Source organism: Hoplias malabaricus, chromosome 2 (genome assembly GCF_029633855.1).
Source record: "Hoplias malabaricus isolate fHopMal1 chromosome 2, fHopMal1.hap1, whole genome shotgun sequence".
Classification (NCBI taxonomy): Eukaryota; Metazoa; Chordata; class Actinopteri; order Characiformes; family Erythrinidae; genus Hoplias; species Hoplias malabaricus.
Window position 1 is genome coordinate 19131909 of NC_089801.1, and position 23319 is coordinate 19155227.

At 43.1% G+C, this 23319-nt stretch overlaps 1 protein-coding gene across 2 annotated transcripts in view; it reads left to right on the top strand.

Annotated features, from left to right (window-relative positions):
• The window catches only part of brinp1 (bone morphogenetic protein/retinoic acid inducible neural-specific 1), a 182929-nt gene that overhangs the window by 14987 nt on the left and 144623 nt on the right, over nucleotides 1-23319 (top strand). The window lies entirely within an intron of this gene.

A 23319-nucleotide genomic window follows, 5' to 3' on the forward strand; every position in this document is an offset into this window, starting at 1 on the left:
TAATATAAACACATCTGGAAATTATGAGCGGTGCTGAAAACGCTGCGTGCTCAGGAACTGCATTGTGCTGCGGTTATCTCTCTCTTTACACTCGTCCGCTCCAGCTCGGGTTAATATTTCTTCTGTATCTGCCGGACGGATAAGCTCTTCATGTCTCTCTCTCTCTCTCTCTCTCTCTCTCTCTCTCTCTCTCTCTCTCTCTCTCTCTCTCTCTCTCTCTCTTTCTCTCTCTCTCTCTGCATTGTCCTTTGGAGCTGGGCTTCTTTCCTGGTGCCCTGCTTCAAAGTGCAAGAGACTTTGGAAAGGAAAAAGGGGAAAGAAGGGAATAAAGAGAAAGGGGTGGCCTTTAAATAGTCAGGACTAAACTGCAGGAGAGAGAGAGAGAGAGAGAGAGAGAGAGAGAGAGAGAGAGAGGGGGGGGTAAGGGAGATAAGGTGAATTAGAGAGAAGAAATCAGAGTGAGAAAGCACAGTACAGAACTAGTGAAAAAGTTGTGTATGAGATAGAGCTAAAAAAGTGAGAGTGAGAGAAGAATAAGGAGTCAGAGAGAGAGAGAGAGAGAGAGAGAGAGAGAGAGAGTCAGAGAGAGAGAGAGAGTCAGAGAGAGACAGTGAGTGGGAGAGACACTGTCTCGTCTCGTTGTGTCCGTCCTCGTCTCCTCCTCCGGAGCTGAAATGAGGGAATAGACAGAATACAGAGCACTCTTCTATTCAGAAAGACACGCTCTTCTTGTCCTCCTTCGTGGTCCTGTTATCGAGACTCTGAGCAGGGGCCGGAGGGTGGTCTGTGACTCGCGGAGGCGGTTCTATCAGGATTAGGGATGATCGATTATTTATGGGAAATTACGGCCCGCGATAGACACACTCTATTACAGCTTTATTAACACCAGCAGAGCCCGCGACTCCCATTCTTTCTCTGTCTGTCTGTTTCTCTCCTATTCCTACTCTCTCTGTCTGTCTGTCTGTCTCCCATTCCTACTCTCTCTGTCTGTCTGTCTCTCTCCCATTCCTACTCTCTCTGTCTGTCTGTCTCTCTCCCATTCTTTCTTTGTCTGTCTGTCTCTCTCCCATTCCTACTCTCTCTGTCTGTCTGTCTGTCTTCCATTCCTACTCTCTCTGTCTGTCTGTCTCTATCCCATTCCTACTCTCTCTGTCTGTCTGTCTCTCTCCCATTCTTTCTTTGTCTGTCTGTCTCTCTCCCATTCTTACTCTCTCTGTCTGTCTGTCTCTATCCCATTCCTACTCTCTCTGTCTGTCTGTCTCTCTCCCATGCTTACTCTCCCTGTCTCTCTGTCTCTCTCCCATTCTTTCTTTGTCTGTCTGTCTCTCTCCCATTCTTACTCTCTCTGTCTGTCTGTCTCTCTCCCATTCTTTCTTTGTCTGTCTGTCTCTCTCCCATTCTTACTCTCTTTTTCTGTCTGTCTCTCTCCCATTCCTACTCTCTCTGTCTGTCTCTCTGTCTCTCTCCCATTCTTTCTATGTCTGTCTGTCTCTCTCCCATTCTTACTCTCTCTGTCTGTCTCTCTCCCATTCTTACTCTTACTCTTACTCTCTCTCTCTCTCTCTCTCTCTCTCTCTCTCTCTCTCCACATATTCTCCCTCTTTTCTTTATGAGAAAGATACAGCTAACCTCTGTGAGCCGAGTGCAGTTTTATAGACAATATCCCTGCGTTTCCCGCTGTGGTTTTTCCTGAGCATCTGATGCTGGCGGTGGGTGACACAGACGGAGCCACGGAAATCGCCGCTTTCTCTGTAAATTAGCTTTAGCATCAGAACAGCTGCTGCTAATGTCCACTTCCATGAAATGTGTTCTGTGCTCATTTCTCTGACGGAGGCTGAGGAGACAAGATTCTGCTTGTGTACGTAGTACAGACCGTTTTACTGTGACACTGGCTAAATAACCTCCTGTGAACCATGTACAGAACAGTGTCTTACAAAGGATTCACACGAATCAACACCACCTCCAGAAAGAGTTACCTCATCCCTGTCCAATGATAAACGTGTATATCCTTCAGTTTACTACATCATTTGAAACACAGCAGCTCTCCTTCGCATTGTGTGAGAATGTCATGATTAATGGACCAATAGAAATGCTCCAAAAGTTACTAGGAATAAAACCTTTTTACATTCAGTTCCATTGCAAGTTAAAAAGGTTTTCTTCTTTCTCCTGTAAAGTTACAGTTTGTGAGATACATGCTTTGATTTGGACAGTGACCTTACACAACTTAAGTTAGCGACTCTGATATTCGTAACATAGTTTTCCTCTTTTTAACTTTTTTATAACATTGTGACTGATGTAGTTCACTGTAGAGGGAGAGAGGAGCTGTGTGTGTACAGTGTAGTTTATGACTGATGTAGTTCACTGTAGAGGGAGTGAGGAGCTGTGTGTGTACAGTGTAGTTTATGACTGATGTAGTTCACTGTAGAGGGAGCGAGGAGCTGTGTGTGTACAGTGTAGTTTATGACTGATGTAGTTCACTGTAGAGGGAGCGAGGAGCTGTGTGTGTACAGTGTAGTTTATGACTGATGTAGTTCACTGTAGAGGGAGTGAGGAGCTGTGTGTGTACAGTGTAGTTTATGACTGATGTAGTTCACTGTAGAGGGAGCGAGGAGCTGTGTGTGTACAGTGTAGTTTATGACTGATGTAGTTCACTGTAGAGGGAGTGAGGAGCGGTGTGTGTACAGTGTAGTTTGTGACTGATGTAGTTCACTGTAGAGGGAGCGAGGAGCTGTGTGTGTACAGTGTAGTTTATGACTGATGTAGTTCACTGTAGAGGGAGCGAGGAGCTGTGTGTGTACAGTGTAGTTTATGACTGATGTAGTTCACTGTAGAGGGAGTGAGGAGCGGTGTGTGTACAGTGTAGTTTGTGACTGATGTAGTTCACTGTAGAGGGAGCGAGGAGCTGTGTGTGTACAGTGTAGTTTGTGACTGATGTAGTTCACTGTAGAGGGAGTGAGGAGCTGTGTGTGTACAGTGTAGTTTGTGACTGATGTAGTTCACTGTAGAGGGAGAGAGGAGCGGTGTGTGTACAGTGTAGTTTGTGACTGATGTAGTTCACTGTAGAGGGAGTGAGGATCTGTGTGTGTACAGTGTAGTTTGTGACTGATGTAGTTCACTGTAGAGGGAGAGAGGAGCGGTGTGTGTACAGTGTAGTTTGTGACTGATGTATTTCACTGTAGAGGGAGAGAGGAGCGGTGTGTGTACAGTGTAGTTTGTGACTGATGTAGTTCACTGTAGAGGGAGTGAGGAGCTGTGTGTGTACAGTGTAGTTTGTGACTGATGTAGTTCACTGTAGAGGGAGAGAGGAGCGGTGTGTGTACAGTGTAGTTTGTGACTGATGTAGTTCACTGTAGAGGGAGAGAGGAGCGGTGTGTGTACAGTGTAGTTTGTGACTGATGTAGTTCACTGTAGAGGGAGAGAGGAGCGGTGTGTGTACAGTGTAGTTTATGACTGATGTTCACTGTAGAGGGAGCGAGGAGCTGTGTGTGTACAGTGTAGTTTATGACTAATGTAGTTCACTGTAGAGGGAGCAAGGAGCTGTGTGTGTACAGTGTAGTTTGTGACTGATGTAGTTCTCTGTAGAGGGAGAGAGGAGCGGTGTGTGTACAGTGTAGTTTATGACTGATGTAGTTCACTGTAGAGGGAGAGAGGAGCTGTGTGTGTACAGTGTAGTTTATGACTGATGTAGTTCACTGTAGAGGGAGCGAGGAGCTGTGTGTGTACAGTGTAGTTTATGACTGATGTAGTTCACTGTAGAGGGAGAGAGGAGCGGTGTGTGTACAGTGTAGTTTATGACTGATGTAGTTCACTGTAGAGGGAGAGAGGAGCGGTGTGTGTACAGTGTAGTTTGTGACTGATGTAGTTCACTGTAGAGGGAGCGAGGAGCTGTGTGTGTACAGTGTAGTTTATGACTGATGTAGTTCACTGTAGAGGGAGTGAGGAGCTGTGTGTGTACACTGTAGTTTATGACTGATGTAGTTCACTGTAGAGGGAGCGAGGAGCTGTGTGTGTACAGTGTAGTTTGTGACTGATGTAGTTCACTGTAGAGGGAACGAGGAGCTGTGTGTGTACAGTGTAGATTATGACTGATGTAGTTCACTGTAGAGGGAGAGAGGAGCGGTGTGTGTACAGTGTAGTTTATGACGGATGTAGTTCACTGTAGAGGGAGCGAGGAGCTGTGTGTGTACAGTGTAGTTTGTGACTGATGTAGTTCACTGTAGAGGGAGAGGGGAGCTTTGTGTGTACAGTGTAGTTTGTGACTGATGTAGTTCACTGTAGAGGGAGCGAGGGGCTGTGTGTGTACAGTGTAGTTTATGACTGATGTAGTTCACTGTAGAGGGAGCGAGGGGCTGTGTGTGTACAGTGTAGTTTATGACTGATGTAGTTCACTGTAGAGGGATCGAGGAGCTGTGTGTGTACAGTGTAGTTTGTGACTGATGTAGTTCACTGTAGAGGGAGCGAGGGGCTGTGTGTGTACAGTGTAGTTTATGACTGATGTAGTTCACTGTAGAGGGAGCGAGGGGCTGTGTGTGTACAGTGTAGTTTATGACGGATGTAGTTCACTGTAGAGGGAGCGAGGGGCTGTGTGTGTACAGTGTAGTTTATGACTGATGTAGTTCACTGTAGAGGGAGCGAGGGGCTGTGTGTGTACAGTGTAGTTTATGACTGATGTAGTTCACTGTAGAGGGAGCGAGGGGCTGTGTGTGTACAGTGTAGTTTATGACTGATATAGTTCACTGTAGAGGGAGCGAGGAGCTGTGTGTGTACAGTGTAGTTTATGACTGATGTAGTTCACTGTAGAGGGAGCGAGGGGCTGTGTGTGTACAGTGTAAGGCTGGTCTTAAGGTTTTTTAGTCATGTTTAAAGTTTGAATCAAGGTAAGTGTTAGAGACAGGGTCAAGGCTGATGTTTGAAGCTGGGTAAGTGTCCAAAATCGTCAAGTGAAGGGTGAACTGCATGCAGTGCGCATTTTACAATCCTGGGAGCGCTTCTCCTTGAGACCATGCTGATTAAAGCTGGGAGTACACCAGCACCCACAAGCCATTGCCTCTCCAGGGCCAGGACTGAGAAGCATGGAGGATAATGTTATGTAAAACCCTGACGGCTGTTCCTGATACGTGTCTTTCCCTCCGCCATGTCCCCTAAGTCCACAGTTTGAAGACAGTGCATTTTTCAAAGCTGGAGCGATAAAGTGAAAAGACGGAGAGTGAGTTCCAGCCAAAACGAAGCCTGTTCCTTTGTGACAAGCTCCGTTTCTGCTGACGTCTCCTTCCTCTGCTGATTTAACGGAGTCGTGTTGAGATAAATCATTACCTTCCGCCTTCGTCTTGTGCATTTTTCAGACCTAATCCGTAGTTTCCTGCAGTGGAGCACTATTTCTGTCTGTTTGTGCTGAAGCTATCAAACCGGTGCTCAGGCACGTACAAGCGCAGACGAAATGATACGAATATCACACCAATGGGCAAAATGCTGGTGCTGGAGGACATTAAAAAGAGGAATCGACAATAAAGCGCTTTACTGCACCGACACGAAGCCGCTCATAAACAAAGGCAGTGTCTCATTAATGTAGGAGCATCTTTACAGCTTTGGTTATTCACTGAGTTATCTATTGATTATTTTGATGAGTGGTCAGCGCTTAAAAACGGAGCATATATTATTAACCCATCAGAGCCCAGACTCACTTCACCATAAAAATCAAAACAGAAGGAACATTAACCAAGTATCCAAGCTTATAGCGAATCTGGAATAACAGTGGCGGTTCTCACTGATGGTGTATGTAATCCTGTAATCCGTATTAATCCTGTACACATAGTACATACAGAAAAATAAAAAAAAAGTATATATATATATATTACTTAAAACATTTGTTTATTACCATTAGCACTGGGAAAAACATACATTTAATTTCCTTCTGGGTTCAATAAAGTGTCTGTCTGTTAGATAGATAGATAGATAGATAGTTAGTTAGTTAGTTAGTTAGTTAGTTAGTTAGTTAGATAGATAGATAGATAGATAGATAGTTAGTTAGTTAGTTAGTTAGTTAGTTAGTTAGATAGATAGATAGATAGATAGATAGATAGATAGATAGATAGTTAGTTAGTTAGTTAGTTAGTTAGTTAGTTAGATAGATAGATAGATAGATAGATAGATAGATAGATAGATAGATAGATAGATAGATTAATTTTCCATCTCTTGTCGTATTCGATAATTGTTTTGTGGCTAAAATCTCAATGAAACCTAAACTTCACAGCAGCCATTTTACAACTTGTGTTTCGACATTTTGTTCTTGAAATAATGGGATCTCAGAGGGTGGTGTGTGACTGAAGACAGGTCAATAACACATTTGAATTTTCATAAAAGACTGAAACACACCTTTTTAGAAACAAAAGCATGCTTTTAAAACACAGAAAAAGAGTATTTCTACGGTCTCTGTACTCACCAACACACTGCCGTTCTGTAAATGAGGTCAAACAACCTCACACACTGTAATGTGACTGCACCCTGGACGCTCAGGAACATTCTCTAAAGGATGTCATGATTTAACCCTTTAAAGCCTGACACATGAAATAATAATAATAATAATACATTTGTCATTACTATTTTTATTTCATTTTATTTTATTTTTTAAATCACACCTTATGAGTGATTTATAAATTTTGGATCATGTGGTTTCTGAATGCATCACATTTAGGCATTTACCAATATTTTATTTCTATAATTGGTGTTTCATTTAATTCACTGCATCAGTTAGACTTCTTTAGACGTCTTTTTCTTAATTTTGATTCATTTCAATTAAACAGTTGATATCAAATGATTGTCTCTGTTCTTCTGAACTTCTCAGGAGAGCATAACATTGAGCCGATGAGAAACACTGCTCTTGACCCGTGAGCCCTCTGTTCTTCTCTCTGACTTGTTTACATTTCATAAAATGGTGGTAATAAAAACACCAAAACCACAAAGACTCTTTTTTGTCGATCTGCAGCGCTGTGTTTCCACATTTAGAGAAACTACAGTTGTTTCTGTTACTGTCTGAACCTTGGCCTGAGGTATGAGGTCATTCACCAGACCTCCCACACTCCTCTGTATCATCATCATCTTCCTCTGAGTCTCACAAAATCTATGTAGACCTTTGGAAATAGGCTTTTGAAAACTAAAAATACATTTTTTGTTATATAAAAAATACTTGGGAAAATTGTCTAAATGTGTTTTGTTGCTGTGAAGAACAGTCTGAATGTTCTGAATATTTATTATAATTAATGAGAATTGACAGGTAGACTACACCTCATCTATGAAATGGAACAGAAATGCTTAGTAACATACAAATCACACCTGGAGTAGCCTTGAGATTTTCTCCTGTGTTTGCTTAATTTTGTAATGGTTTGGTAAATGCATGGAAATGCTTCCACTTCATTCACAGTTCAGTAGAGAACTCAGAACACTGCCCCAAAAGGATGGAAGTTCGTTTCAGTTTTTCTCTTCATTCGATGATGAAAGAGCCAACTCTAAATATCATGTGTCATATATGATACGTTTGGCTTTATAGGGTTAAAGTAGAGGGTACGGCTGTGTAGGGAACTTTCTAGACCTCCTTGTGACATGGGCTACAGATGAGCATCTCTGGACATCTCTGGGACATCTCTGTTCCTTACAAGGTCTTCAAGTAAACAGCACCGCGAACCCCAGGCCTGCTAGTGCTACCACAAATCCAGCCCCTGGTCCTTAAGGAAGTCTGACTCTCAGAAGGGTAAGGGATATTTTAGATGAAAGAACTCCAACAGTAAGGACGAGGAATGCCGTGTTGATGGTTAGAGGAGAGGTCTTAGGACCGGAAAGTTGTTGACTCAATTCCCAGGACCAACATGAAAATTGAGGGCGGGAGGGTGGGAAAGAAGCAACAGCACTTTCCTCCACCCTCCATGTACGTGTGTGTTCACTGCCACAGATGAGTTATCACTAGAAGCGCCGCACCTGGTTGACCTACCTATACCTCAAATGACTGGTGCTACACATAAATAATAATAATAATAATAATCATCTGCACTGAATAGAGCCATCCTTTCATCTTTTTCCAAGAAATAATTGTCCTTTTTATAAAACAGGATCGTTACTTGTTTGATAGGAACATTAAGTATTTGATATCATTCACGTAAAGGCTGTGGAGGGATGTCTTTAACCACCCTTTCTGCAGATATTTCAAGGCTGCAATTTGCATTTCTAACATCAGGTTTTGCAAAGTGTCACTCGCTCCAGTCTTCTGTTTTTCAGACACGGGGTTAAGATTCATACTAACGGCAGAAACATATGCATAGTTTACATTAATATAAAATACACAAATATGCAAACAGCACACATACATAGTCTACATACAAGCTGTAACTTGATACCCTGCCTTGTACACTCTCAGTAAAAAAGGTACAGCAGAGGTACATTGTTGTCACTAAAGCTACAAACAGTGTAGTGTATATTTAAAGGGACAGCAATAGTGTTAGAGTCCAGTTCTGTTCCCTAAAGGTTCATTACATTCTCTTCTCCAGAAGGAGAGGGTGATATTTCAAGCTTATAACAATAGAGGAACCTTTTTTGGTGCCATATAGAACCCTTCTCTAAATTGGTGCTATATAGAACATAGCACACTCTCCATCAATCAACACTTTCATGACTCAAATAACCATTTAATCACGCAAAAGGTTCTTCAAATGTCCAGGGTTCTGTATTAGAACCATTTTCTTTACTAAAGGACCCTTGAAGGACCATCATTTTTAATAGTAATGTAAGTAGTTTAATTGTTTCACGTGGGTGTGTTTTGGTTGTAGCACATTTTTCAAAACTGCCTCTTGCACAGGAGTGTTGCTGGAAAAGAGCTATGTCTTTCTGTGGACATTGTGGGAAGGAGAATCTATATCTGCTAGAGGTGGCTGCAGATGTTATGATGTTGCTTTGATAAACTGCTGCATTTTTACCGCGCTCTGTGGCAGTGGTGGAAATGTCCCTGGCCCGCGTGACCCACATGTCAGAGAAACAGCAGTCGAGGAATCTGTGAAGTTTGGGTGCTAGGCTTGACAAGAAGGAAGCGCTGATTCAGCTGAGAATGCACACTCGTACACACACACACACACACACATATATATATATATATATATATATATATATATATATATATATATATATACTCCCCAAGCTGGAAGGGGATCATCAAATATCTCCTCAGCCCTCAGCGCTGTCTGCTCGCTGCTTGCTCTAATGATTGTAGAGGGACCCAACTGAGGATACAGCCGACATTCACCTCACTCAGCAATCCCACAACACACAGCAGGATAGAGGCATTTTAGCAGTGATGCACAGCACGAGCTGTGGTATGTACATGCTAAGAAAGAAGGTACCAAGTTACCTCTCGAGTCACTGGGATGATCCTTAATTCCATGTCTTCAGTGCTTTTAAAGAAAATAATCGTTCCGTAATTCACTGCAGCTGTAGAAAACGAAGCTTTTACACATGTCTTTATGAGGCTAAACATGGCCTAGCCTCGCACAGTGGGCAGTCGCTCACGCTGAATGTAAACCCTGTGAGCAACGAGCTTTAAGAGCAAGATAAACTAAAGTACCCTTGCTGTTCGTGGCGATCCATTTGGGTTGTTTCATGAGGGTGTGTTTTTGTTGTAGCACCTTTTTTTTTTTATTAATTGTCTGTTAACAGGTGTTTCTGGACCCACACCGATAAAAATTTTAGTGCTTGCTCTACGTAAAATAAATAAATAAATAAATCAGATTATTTTAATGCAACACCAAATAAAGTTATTGATGTAGTTGTTTAAATTATTCTGCTTTATTTTCCATGTTGTTGTGGAAATAAACCCAGAGGCCTTTCATGTAAATTTAAAGATAAATTCAGCTATCACTCTTCTTATCAAACCAGAGGCGATTAGCATTACCTCCGCTAACGTTCCTACACTTGCTGCTAATAAGGGGGTGAGAAAATTCAGTGTGAGCTGATTCAAAGCGGATCCTGGTGAGCCACATCGTGGTAAAAGGCACTGAGGTGTAGAGTGGTCGCAAGGGACAAGACGAGGCAAACTACTTTGTTGTTGGCTCGTTCGTTATGGAAGTCAAAGCTATCTATCTATGAGATCTCGCACTGCTCTGACACAGGCATTCTGGTGGAGGAAACCTGTCTGACAATTGAGGCATGAGTCACATAGAAGTGTGTGTGTTTGTGTAAAGTTAACACACAGCAGGCTGAAGAGCAAAGGCTAATAATATCAACTTATTTAACGTAAACTTTTTTGGCTCTGAGTTTTTCTCTGCTTTTTTGTGCTTTAGCTGGGAACACGTTGGCTTACTTTGGCAAAATTAAGCAGCCTTTAGTTAAATTTCTTTGTTTTTGTTGCAAAGGAAATTAGGCTGTTTACACTAAGACTGATCTTATTTGATCTTTAATGTAGACAAAGTTCTGAGGTTTAAGTGTAGATGGTTGTGGGTTCACTATTTGGCAACAACATCACTGTTGTCCTTTCAATCTATGTGTAATAATTTATTATTAATGATTATATATATATAATAACTATTAATACACTGCTTTTAAACCATTTATAAACTTTATGAGTGTAGCCTTATTCTTAAGTGGTCAGCGTTCCCAGGTTTTGTTGGTTAATTCCCATAGCTCCGCCCACTTCACAATATCATTTCAAACAGAATAAACTCAACAAGACGGTTGTGTTTGTGGCCCTAAGACTGGGGTTACACAAACACGTCTTGTTAAAAAAGAATTACAGAATGCGTTGTGTTCTGAATAAATGCAGATTAAGTTCTAGATCTATTTTTGTAAAGGTGCAAAAATTGTATCTATTTTTAGTTTCACAGATCACAGAATAAAACTACACCAACACATGTTCATACATTGTTTAAAATCTGTTTATTTGCATTATTAATTATGTAGTAAATACATTAAAACTCATTAAAAATTAGTTATAACACATATATAGGAATGGCAATAGTGAACTCGTTTGCCAAATAGTGAACCCACTGTCTACACTGTTGGACCTCTTCTCTCGCCAGATACTGACCTTTCTTTGTCTTCTCCATCATTCAAAAACAAGCCTGTCAGCTTCATCACGTTTATTAATAAGTTTAACCCTTTATCCACCAAGTTTAATGTGTTATCCACCAACACATTGTGTTTTTAGACATTAACAATAGCGTGATGCACCTTAACATATGAACTGAATGAATCCACCTTCTCAGATCTCAGCGTGTTCTTTACTTTGACATTTTTAGTGAGTTCTCTGACACTTTCACTATTTGGCAAACATCAGGTCACTGTTGCCCTTTCTATATATGTGTTACAAAGGATCATTAATGAGTTTTAAGGTGTTTACAACCTAATTAATAACCATTTAATGAACACATTTTAAACTATATATTATATTAATTAATTTAAAGTAGTAGCCACATATTTAATTATGCTACATTTACATCTGCTCAGATTTATTTATTATTTATTTATTTTTTTTCAGTGCAGATGTAAGTCTGTGAAGCTGTAACTTCAGTCCTCCTCCATCTTTCCTCTGCATCATTGTAAGGCAGTAAAGTGGCATGTTTAATTGCTGTATTTGAGTATTGTGTGACCACCTTAACACCTACTATACATCTTTCTTCGTCTGAGGGTGATGTAACGTTGGCTGATCTATTAAACAGCAGAACAAACACCGTGATCCATTCACTTTGGCCTTAAAGCCACGTCCCCAGTGTGCTAATGCACTTAAACTAACAGTGTTAGATTTCCCTTCGTAACAAAAGTAATCTTGCCTCTGATTACGGCTCCGAGGGCAAAGACAAAGCGTTCATTAAAACAAATAACTCAATGACGCTCAGGGAAGAGGGAGAGCTGCAGGTCCTTGTTGCTGGGGCATCTGCTTCTGCTGAAGGTTTATGACGTGGCCCTGCTCTCTGGCGGCAGCGAGGCTCAGGAAATCTGGCCCATGAATAATTTAGCATTCTGAGACCTCCCCTGTTCAGCGGATATAAAACAGGAACATCAAGATTCGAGATTCTTCACTGCCACGCAGCAAAGCTGGGGGTGTTTGGACGTGTAAAGACTGCAGAGAGGGCGACGATAAAGGGGAGTAATAAAGCACAAGTCCAAAAGCACAAGAGATGGAGCAGGGTAGCGTAGTCTGGATTGTGCTCTGCTGTTTCCTTGAGAGGTTGAGAAGTGCAAATACACCACCATCCTCTGCTTTGTTGATCCACCTTGCTGCTTTACAACTGGAGAGAAGCCACAAAGCCAGGAAAACAAAGGAAGATGTAGAGCCTTCAGAACTGAGCCATTGTGCACTGCAGTTTCCATGGGGTCTGTTTTTGTTGCAGCACTGTTTTGTCGGGCGTCTCGCTGTGGCCTCGACTTGAAGTTGTTTTAAAAAGCAGCTTGTTTTACTGAGACATACTCCATGAGTGCGTTACATGCACTCAATAATCACATGACTGAATCTAATCAGATTGTGTGAGTAATGAGATCAAAACGTTTACATGTTTTTTTGGGAAATCGGAGAATGGGGAAACTCAGAGTTTACATGAGTCCAGCAATAATTGATTTCTACTTTCCAGCAGAAAATACAATCACAGAAAAACGTGACAAACGTCCTGCTGTGGCTTTGTGTAAACACAGACCCACTTTAGCTGTGGCCCTTATTTTCTCAGGATTTCTGAGACAGAGAACAGCTCCGTCTCCGGTTACGTCTCCACACACGAGCAAACCGAGAGATCGGTGAGAAAACAGAGCTTGTGTAAACACACCGTGATTAATCAGATCACAGAGTTAAAATCCAGCGCTCTAACCTGATTTCTTAATCTGATTCTAGACCTCACTCCTAACTCCGATCTCTGAGCGCGCTGTTTACATGAGCACGTGAATAATCAGATAACTGCAGGAATCGGATTGAGAACTGATTTAGATGATGTAAACGCACTGCATGTCTCTGGGTGTTTATCTAGGTGCATACCTGATCACCCACAGCCGTGTACTTCACACGCGTCAGCTCTCCCACCTCATACATAATGCAAATCACAGCTGGGTTTGGATATATCCTGCATGGCTATAAAAATCCTCCTGAGCTCTGTGGATGGTGGAGGGGCAGGAGTGGTTTGTTTTAGGCTCTGATTGAGGAACGGTGATGCACCATCCCTCTTTGCTGCTTTAGAATCAGAATCAGAGTCACATTTTTCTCAAAGTGAAATTTGTTCTCCACATTTAACCCAATCCGTGCAGTGAAACACACATTTACACACACACACACTAGTGAACACTAGGGGGCAGTGAGCACACACACCCAGAACAGGGGGCAGCCCTAGCCACGGCATCCAGTCATGACCTGCCGGAGCTGGGGAATCGAACCGGCACAAGCCCAGTTCCCTCACCAACAGTCCATGGCTGCCCCCGCTTAACAGCTTCTACTCCCTGGGGATGACCTTTTTTCTTAGTCACAGGAAGATTGCTGTAAGGATTTGATAGCCATAGCCCATGACATCATATCAGGTGATGTCAGGTACTACTGCTGAACCCAGAATCCTCCTGAAGTGTGATTAAAGTGTAACTCCAGAGAACGCAGTTTCTCTGCTCCACAGTCTAGTGCTGAGGGTCTCTGCCTGCTTCTAGATTCATGTACAGCTGCTCCAGAGTGTGCTAAGTGGCCACAATGCTCTGTAGAGTTTGTAGCAGTCGATGTCCAGCCCTGATGGAGGACACATTATAGACCTGATCAGTCTGTATACGTTATAATGATAGGCTCACGTTGCACATCGATTGATCTGATACAGCTCTGGCTTGGTATTGTATTGTAACAAACACGCAGGGTCCTCCAGTGATAGAATAACCCTTAATTAAAGCCCTGCTCCATTTTTTGCTTCTGGGTATTGACTCGAAAAAGCCTATGTAATGGAAATGTGGTTGTTCTGGGGATATATCTTTGTAAGAGAGGGTGCGTCTCTGTTTATATGTATGGTCTTGTATTATTATGCATTCCCGTGGCAATGTATTTCCTTGCTCTGTCTCAGGAGAGATGGTAACACATATTGCAAAGATATATTGAGCTTTAAATCATGCAAAGACATCTCCATGGCCCAAATGTGAGGAATGGAGACCCAAACGCCAGCCGTGGATGTCATTTATTAACGCTAGTGTAATACATGCAAACAAACTGGGCCTTTTGAGGTAAGCCCGTTTAAAAGGGCTCCACAAACGCCTTTTGTGAATGATAATACACCACACGCAGGCTTTCATCGTCGTTACAGGAGCTGGTGCTCTAGCCAAGTTAGCATTGTTGATTAGGATAATTAGCTGCCTTGCTTCAGGGGGGGAAGGCATGAGAAAGTGGCAGCTTCTTTCAGATGCTTTGGCAAAATGTTAATATCTGTATTTTTAGCGATGTCACGCTTCATGCGCGAGCCAAGGATTGCATAACGTCGCATTGACGTTTCGATTGTGGGTTTTAAAGGGGCAGGATACAGCTACAGCCGAAAGCCCGGTTGGCACGTGGAGGCAGTTAAAACATTTTGGAAATCTTAGATCCAGAATCATACAGCTTTGTTAAAGTTGTCCATGTTCCTCATCACGAAATCAGATGGATCACATGCTGGGAGTTTGCTGTGAGGATCTGATGGTATCTAATGGGATCTATGGGCAACTGTAGCCTAATGGTTATAGAAAAGGGCTTAGGGCTGAAAGGTCATTGGTTCGAAAACTGGGGGCGGTGGAAGTGAAGGTGAAGGAACAGCACTGTCCTCTTCCTCAATCCATGTCTGAGGGGTTCCTTGAGCAAGGAACTAACCCCAGAACTGCTCCCCAGGCTGGATATGTGTTCACAGCCTCTAGTGCACTAGGGTGTGTGTTTGTGTTCACTGCCACAGATGGGTTAATTGCAGAAGACACTTTTCAATGTTAGTTGTACAATGACAAATAAAAGTTGTACGTTTCATTACATTACAGTGAGTGAAGTCAATTGACACTGATGCTGTTACCAGAAACTTCACCAACATGAATCCATCTAAGGTTGCTGTGAGGATTTGATGGCAGCTATGAAAATATGAGTGAGGGCAGATACAGATTTGTTTGGAGTGTTTGGAGCTTTGTCACTCCTGAGAGCACTTGCCTGGGGCTGATTTACACCCCTCTAACTGACAGATGGCACTGGGCATAGTGCCCTTCACAGCAATGTATCTGAAGTGGTGAAGGTTAGAGTAAATGCTGTTACAGATAAGTGTTTTTAAGGAAACTCTGGAAAGGCAGAAGTTTCCATATTTTTACATTTCTTCAAAATGGAAAATGTTAATAAAAAGAAGCACAGGGAAATTTCAAAGCAGACGTGCTTCAAAAGCAACCGGAAAATAACAATCAATAAACAGAAAAAAACACTGCAGGCTTGTTAAAATATTCACGTCAGAATAAACGTGTTACAAAACAACACAAGGATTTGAATTTTTGTCAGCATCCTTCACACGTGAACGACAGCGTCCTCTGGAAAACAGCACGCTAAGCTAGCGCACACCTGCTGGGACCGGGAAAAAAAAGCTCAGTTGACAAGATTTCGGAGCAGGCGGAGCGTGGAGGTGTGAAATCCATGGGTTCAAAAAAATGCACCGATGGAATAGTGTTTGACTCGCTGTCACTTACTATAATTATGTGAGTGTGCCTCGTCACTAGCCACAAAATAAATAAATAAATATATAAAAAAACCCAGCATGATTTATTAGCATGGCTGTGTGATCACAGAGCAGGATGAATGGGGACCTCCTTTGGTTTTAATTTGTAAACAGGGCATCCTTTTCACTCGCACAATCTCAGCCCACTTCCTTTTTTCAGCCAAGACATTTCTGACAGGAGAATGAGGCTCAGCACAGTGTGAGTTATCCGCTATTAAAACAGCGACTGTGCATTCAGCTAGCTCCCTATTTAGCATTTTCAGTCACAATATCAAAGCTGGATGAGTGTGGAACTGGTACTTAGTATTCTCCTGCAAGCGTGTTGATCTCTAGTGACATTTGTGACTGTGAAAAATACTGAGCACATATACAATGTGTGCTCTAAAGCGTTTGTAGTCAGAGGGAGTGTTAACTGTTCCTGCGAATGTTAGCATATGGGTTTAATGAATGCTGCAGTCAAAAATCAATGTCACATAAAATTACCTGACGACAAATGAGCTCCTAATCAATCACAGTGATTTACTGAGTGCACTGTGACCAATCACAGACAGGTCTGAATATTGTTAGCAACTGAGCATGTGGGTGAATCAGTGTCCCGCACAATGCAAGTTAATTTCACGTCCTGTTATTGATTCAACCGTATGGATGTAACTTATCCCCGCCGTAGCGTTGTCACAGTATGAAGCATCGTGGCTGCACGGTCACTTCATGGCTGTTTAATCCACATCTCTTAGAGAAAACCCTGACATGGACAGCCCTTTGCACATCATAGCAGTGGGTAATGTGAAGGCATCAATAAGCAGGTCATAAAGAGGATGGACCTCCGTCTTACAGTAAATTAGATGACTCCATCCCACGCTGACCTTGTGGGACCAGGCAGGGCTGCACGCTTTCTCCTCTTCTTTATTGTCGCCGCTGTTTCCGCCTGCTCAGAAGCAAAGCCAAACTGTCTTGGTAATTATTTTTTGTCCCCATTTGAAGCAGAGATGATTATCATTGCCAAGGGAGCCCTTGACACCAGGGTAATCGCCGCTCTGAAACACGTCCAGCTCTCTGAAGCATCCTCGGCCAGTTCCAGCAGAGACCGAGCAGGTTCGAGGAAACATCTGTCACCAGCAGGGTTGCCATTTGTAATAGGCAAGAGTGAAGTAGAGGATGGACTTGGCACAAATTCCAAAAGTTCCCATATCCTTATTTAAAGTGTATCCCATCATTTTCCAACATCTTTTTCCAGGTGTATGGAATATTTGATGAGCACTGCATAAGCCCCAATCTGAGTCACTGTGATTCAGAGCAGGACGTACCGTGGGAATACTGTGGGAATAGCGTTGGCTTTCTCTTCACTTTGTTCCCACAAACGATGCTCAACATCCGTCGACTGAACTACGCCTGGGCTCCCGCCATCAAAGGAGGCCTTCAATGGCTTCTCAAATCCGGAGCTGTTTTGGCGGCATGTTTTCGCCTCGAGAGGAGGGCGCAGGAACATGTGCGAATGCGGAGGTGCGAGGAAAGCAAATCAAATTAAAACATCAGCCCAGGCTCATGTTTATTCATCAGGCTGTCGGCTGTGAGTGTGGCACGTTTCACCCGAAGGTGCAGAGCCTTTCGCAATGCTTTCCTCCAGCAGCGACGGAGAGCCGATCGCCAGCTTATTACTCCATCTGCCTGCCGTCCCAGCGGAGTGCTCTGATTTATGAAAGCCCAACACTCCTTTCGTCCTGCTTCCTTTTTTACTACCTCTTATCTCGCAAAATCACTCTTAAACAAGAACAATGGACTGGCTGAGTGCTTCTTTAACCCTCGACTCCGTGGAAGCTGTGCCAGCCACTCCTGCCTACGTACTTCAGGCCATCTCTGCAGATGATTCACAGGTTTTTAAACTTTTTTTCCGTGGCCGTGGATGTTTTGGATTTGATACTGAAAACTAAAAGGACACTTTAACATGACTATTCGCAGCGCTACATTTGTTGGATGATCGGAAACAGAGGGTTGGATTGTTTCCCTGCTACGTGGTTAATGCAAAAGCAAGCCAGCTAAATAGCATGTCTGCTAGCAGCCTGGATATATGTGCTAAATGCATTCTGGGTATTGTAGTGAGGAAATATATAAGAAGGAAAAATCATAGTGGTGTTCTTGTGGGATTTGATGCCATTTATTGGTGAGATCAGGTAAAGACGTTTATTCGTGTTGTTTATTCATGAATCACAGTGAAACACCTGGCCTTAAATGTGACGACCTTGGGCTCATGTGCAGCTGCTCCAGAGTGCCATGTATCGTTTACCATTCAATGCTTTTCTATGGAGATTTCAGCCATCTGTGTGGTCTCTAACCTTTTCAGGAAGAGTTTTATCTGTTTCATTCAGAGAGCAGAAATATGAGAGAGAGAGAGAGAGAGAGAGAGAGAGAGAGAGAGAGAGAGAGAGAGAGAGAGAGAGAGAGAGACTCTCGCCCCTCAGCCAGGGAGAAATGTGAAATGGAGGATAAACAGAGCGCCGAGTGGGAAATGAGGTCAGTAAATTCAGGCAGCAGGCGTTTTCGGCAGAGGCCCGGGACCGTAATGAAGCGCGGCAGCAGTGGGACGGAAACTCCAGTCCTTAAGGTGGCAGGGGTCCCGTCTCTAGAGGCGCCTGCAGCTGCTCCACATCCACATTCAGCTTCAGTATCGAGTCTGAGGAGATAGCGGGATCTAAACAACAAACACTCGCGTCTCTGCAAGCTCTGCAGCGATGGGTCAGGGCTGACGAGGCGCAGAAAAGCCACCCGAGCGAGAGGAAATGCTGACCCGGCGCTTTAGTGTTATTTATTTTTAGGCTGGATTCATGATGCATGATAGCTTCAGTGTAGCACAAGAAGAAGTGAGACTGCAGCGGGATCCGGGGCAGGTTTAATGCTTTGATGACCAAAAAAGTACATTGCATGGGTACAGGGCAAGTAAAGCTGAGGGATGGAGTCAGAGCACGGATCGGAACACTGTTCACCAAAATACCAAACGAAACAAGGCTGAGAACAATGTTAGGAACCTGAAAAGACTTCAAGATAAAACAGTTCATGCTCCACAGCTTAGTGCATAAGGGCTTTATACCCTTTGGCTTGAGTAGAGTTATCTTCAATACTCTAACAGACACTGTACATTTAATGTAGCACTAACCTCTAGAGGTCATCGGCCCAGAGTTCCCTTGTTTTCAGAGTGCATCTTAAAGATTTCAATGCTATTGCTTGGTAACTCGCACTGCACTCAGACCTGGGCGCCCTCTAGGAACATGGAGTGGAATTACAGGGGACTGACCTCTGTCCTGAATATCAGAGACAGCTGTAGAAATGTACAGCTGGAGGTCGTGTGGTTTTAAGCTTCTTGCTTTGGCTTGTTCCCGAGCCATGTTCTTTCCGACAGAGCAGCGGCCTTCTTGTTCCGAACCAGGATGAGTCGTCCATCTGGAAGGGGGCCGATAAACAGGGCAATTTCCAGCCCATATTTGCCGTGATAAACTGCGCCCCCGTGGTTCAATTTGAGTCTCCTGATTAGAGCCCAGCTGCCTAGTGACGGAGACACCTTGCCTCTCTGACAGGAGAGGGACCCGAGACATTATTTTCTCCCCTCTGTTAAAAAAAAAAAATGTTCTCCCCCTCTGTTCGCACAATTATGAGGAATATGACTCAGTCAGAGGCAGCGGGAGGTGGGCACAGTCAGATTTCATTATTCCTTAGGTAATTAGATGGATTACCAACAGCACAGGAGCAAGAATTATGACACAAGTCTGCTTTCAAATCGAGACCGATTGATCTGCAAGCACTAAACACCTTTAAATATATCTTATGGTATTTCCACTGCATGGTACTGTACTAGAGTTTGTTCCTTCCTTGTTGCAGCATCCAGCTCTTACGGCGTAATTTTACGAGCTGTCGTTGTGAGTCGAATAAAAACAAACGTGATCTCTGCTGCAGCTGGAGATTTTACAGATGGAGAGTTGGTGCTGGTCGTCTGCGTTGCGTGGCATAGAGTGATGACTCTCTCTGGACAATCAGCGCTCTGCAAGGTTTACACGCCACGGTTTAGTCCCTACTCGACTCGCTCTGAACCACAGAGAGTGTTCTTTGTGTGTCTTTGTGGGTTTCCTCTGGATGCTCCATTGTCTTTAACTCAGTTTTAAGGAATGATTTATGTAGGGAATATTAACAGAGTTAAAGCCTGAGCTCAGTAAATGAACACATCCACAATCTCTCAGCCCCCTGCTGTGTCCTTGCTGTGATTCCGATTCCTCAGTGGTCTGTAGCACTCCTGGTGGTCTGCTGCTCATTTGGATAATGATAAGATCTCCTGACATTTACATATGTGAGCAGAGTCGTTTACATCATCACCGCTCTCTTGCTGGAGTCCAGAATGTGTCCACTCTTCTCTTAGCGCCACATAGTGTATCATATGCCAACAAAAATGACTAAACCCACCACCATAAATTTAACAAGAACAAAGCAAAAGCAGAGGAACGTAGTCAGAACATCAGAAAACCAAAGGAGGCCTAGTTCTGGAGCCTTTTCTGCAACAGCTTTCTGTATTCCAGTGCAGGACACACTCTCCTCACTCTCACGTCCCTCTCTCTCTCTAAAGTGAAGACATAAGCATTAAAGGGGAGGTCTACGATTGCGGGGAAACACAATTATCTCTGAATTGTTTGCATTCAGGATCTCAGGATCTATTCAGGCAGAATAGTGTGTTTGAGGAGAATAAGGACTGGCTGAAGTGTAAATTGTCTGTAAGTTTTTATTCACTGTTTGAATCACCACAGAAACTCATGTGTAACTGGAGGTGTTTAGTTTTGTAGCACTGTCGCTAACACAGTTAGCCGTCTCCTGAGTTTGGAGACAGTTCCACATTAAGTGACCTGTGACAGCAGAAATAAGTCAGTGTTACCCCCCTGTGGAGCAGGAATAGAGCAACATACTCATCTTGGCTCATGCTTTTCATCGTTTGGAGTTCTTCACCTTTTCTCTCCCGTGAGCAGAGGGACAGAGCGAGAGAGAGAGCATACAGTTTATTTTTTTACTCATTTACAGACACCGGGGCTTTGTAAATGCATTAGACTGGTTTCAAGAGCACAGACAGATGACTGGAGAGCAGAACATGGTGAAGAAATTGTTTGAATATTATGAAAAGTGTTTTTTTTTAATACAAAATTTTTTACAATCTTTGGCCAAATCTGGTCCTGGTCCTTGGAACCGGGTTCTTTTTCAGTCCCTGCTCACTTACGGTTTCCAAGCCATGTTCAGTCCAACAACAGGCAAATACACAACATGTAAGCAGTGCCCAACTTTACCGCCTGCATTGTTGTAATTTCCAAAGCAAGCATTTCCCATTAGAGATGGGGATTTGTGACGTCACCGGCTCCATTTCACTTAGGAGATGACAAAGTGACCGGCTAAAAGCAAGTCGAGTGGAGCCGAGCCAATCCCATGCAGTGGAAAGCACATTTTAACACACCCTGACCATCTCATCAAACACTAACCTATAGAAGTGACCCACAATGACATTTCTCTTTAATTCACTTTGCGATGTAGTGCATGGTTCATGGTCTTATAAACGCATAGTTTCAGAGATTCATCTCACATCATCTCACACTAGCCTTAGCCACAGGGAGCTGCAGGAAGCCTATTAGTGGGAAGCTAGCTGTGTACACCAGAGAGAGGGAGGGGACTGGAGACAAATCGGGGGTCCGCAGTTCACTGTGTGTGTGTGTGTGTGTGGGGAGGGGGGGGGGGTGCTGTAGGTGCTGTAGGTGCAGGATTTATTACAGTGATCTGCAGAAGTTTAGCAAGTGAGCCAAAGCACTAACAAGGGCCCACAGCGCTGACTGATGTGAAGCGCCACTCTTCTGCAGCAACTCTGGTGGGGGTCGGGGGGCGGGGGGAATTAGGTGGCTGGCTGTATTACTCTGATCACACTGACACTGTTGTCACACTGCAGCAGCAACACTGAGAGTCTTTGTGTATTTACACACAACAAGTAAATACATGTAAATCCAGTTAATGCAGCTATGAAAACAGGTGTAGTGTAACTATAGAGACTGATGTAGCACAGCAATGGAGATGGGGGTAGTTTAAATGTGGAAACAAGTTTATTGTAACCATGGGGACATAACGAGAGAATAATAAATGTAATATAACCATGGGAACATTCATAGATATTGATATAGAGATGGGTGTAGTGTAACCATGGAATCAGGAGTACTGCAACAATGGAAGCAAACGTAGCATAACAACTGACATAGGTGTAATTTAACCAGGGATGTACTGTAACCATGGGAACAGCTGTAGCATATGCAGGCCAACTCCAGGAATGGGAGCAATGTAACCATAGAAACAGGTGTACTGCAACAATGAAAACATTTGTAGCTTAACAATGGATATAGTGTAACCACGGAAACAGTTTTAACATACTCATGCAAACACATGAACCACTGAGAACATTGAGAATGGGTGAAATAAAGCCATGGAAATAGGTGTACTGTTACCATGGAAACAAATGTACTGTAACCATGGAAATGAATGTAGCAAAACAATGATAAATGAAGCAGTGAAACCACGGAAACAAATGAAGCATAATGATGGAGATGGGCGTAGTGTACATACAGAAAGAAATGTAGTGTAGTGTAACCACAGAAAAAAAAGCAAACTTTGATGATAAATAACCATGGAAACGGGTGTAATGAAATTATGGATACGGATATAGCATAACAATGGTGATGTTTTTTGTGTTACCATGGATATGGCTGCAGCATATCCATAGAAACCAATGTGTGTAAGTGTGCTCCTGTGTGATTTCCAAAACTTCACCACACCTCTCACCTGCCGACTGAGATATGTACAGCTCTCAGTAGAGTAGCTCTCAGCGTGTATTTGTCACGCGTACAGCTGTGATTATTCACCCTCCGCCTCACTGCTGTGGCTAAGCAGCGAGATGCGTCTGTGTGGGTGTGAGCCCTAAACAATAATAAACACAGAGCCTAATTCAGCCACATCCTCAAACTCCGCTTATTGTCACCTCGGGTTTAAATTAGCGCAGTCAGGAGAGGGGCCGGCTGCTGAGAGTCGTGAAGATTTCAGAGTCGTGATCCAGGCCTCTGTGTTTATTTCCTGAGAGAGAGAGACGATCAATTTTCAGGTGGGAATCGGTGGAAAAGTCTGGAGCGTTTCGAACTGTCCATAGATCAAGGATTAAAGGCTTTAAAGTTTAATCAGGCCTGAGGTTTAGATGCAAACACAAATATCAGACGAATTTCATCCAGATCTTCCCCCCGCTGTGTCTACGTTTACAATCAGACCACGCTCTCACACACCATCCCAATAGGGGGTCTTAAATGTGAATTACCTCATGGAACTGGCTGGTAACTCACTCACTCGCTCACTCACTCACTGACTCACCATTTACATATGTACATGCTCAGTCATATACATTCATACATACACTAACTCACTAATTTCCACTAATTTCTCACTCATAGACACACTCACTCACTCATATATGTATATATATATATATATATATATATATATATATATATACACATATACACACTCACTCTTACAAGCACACTCACTCACATACATCAAGGTATTCACTCACTCACTCACTCACTCA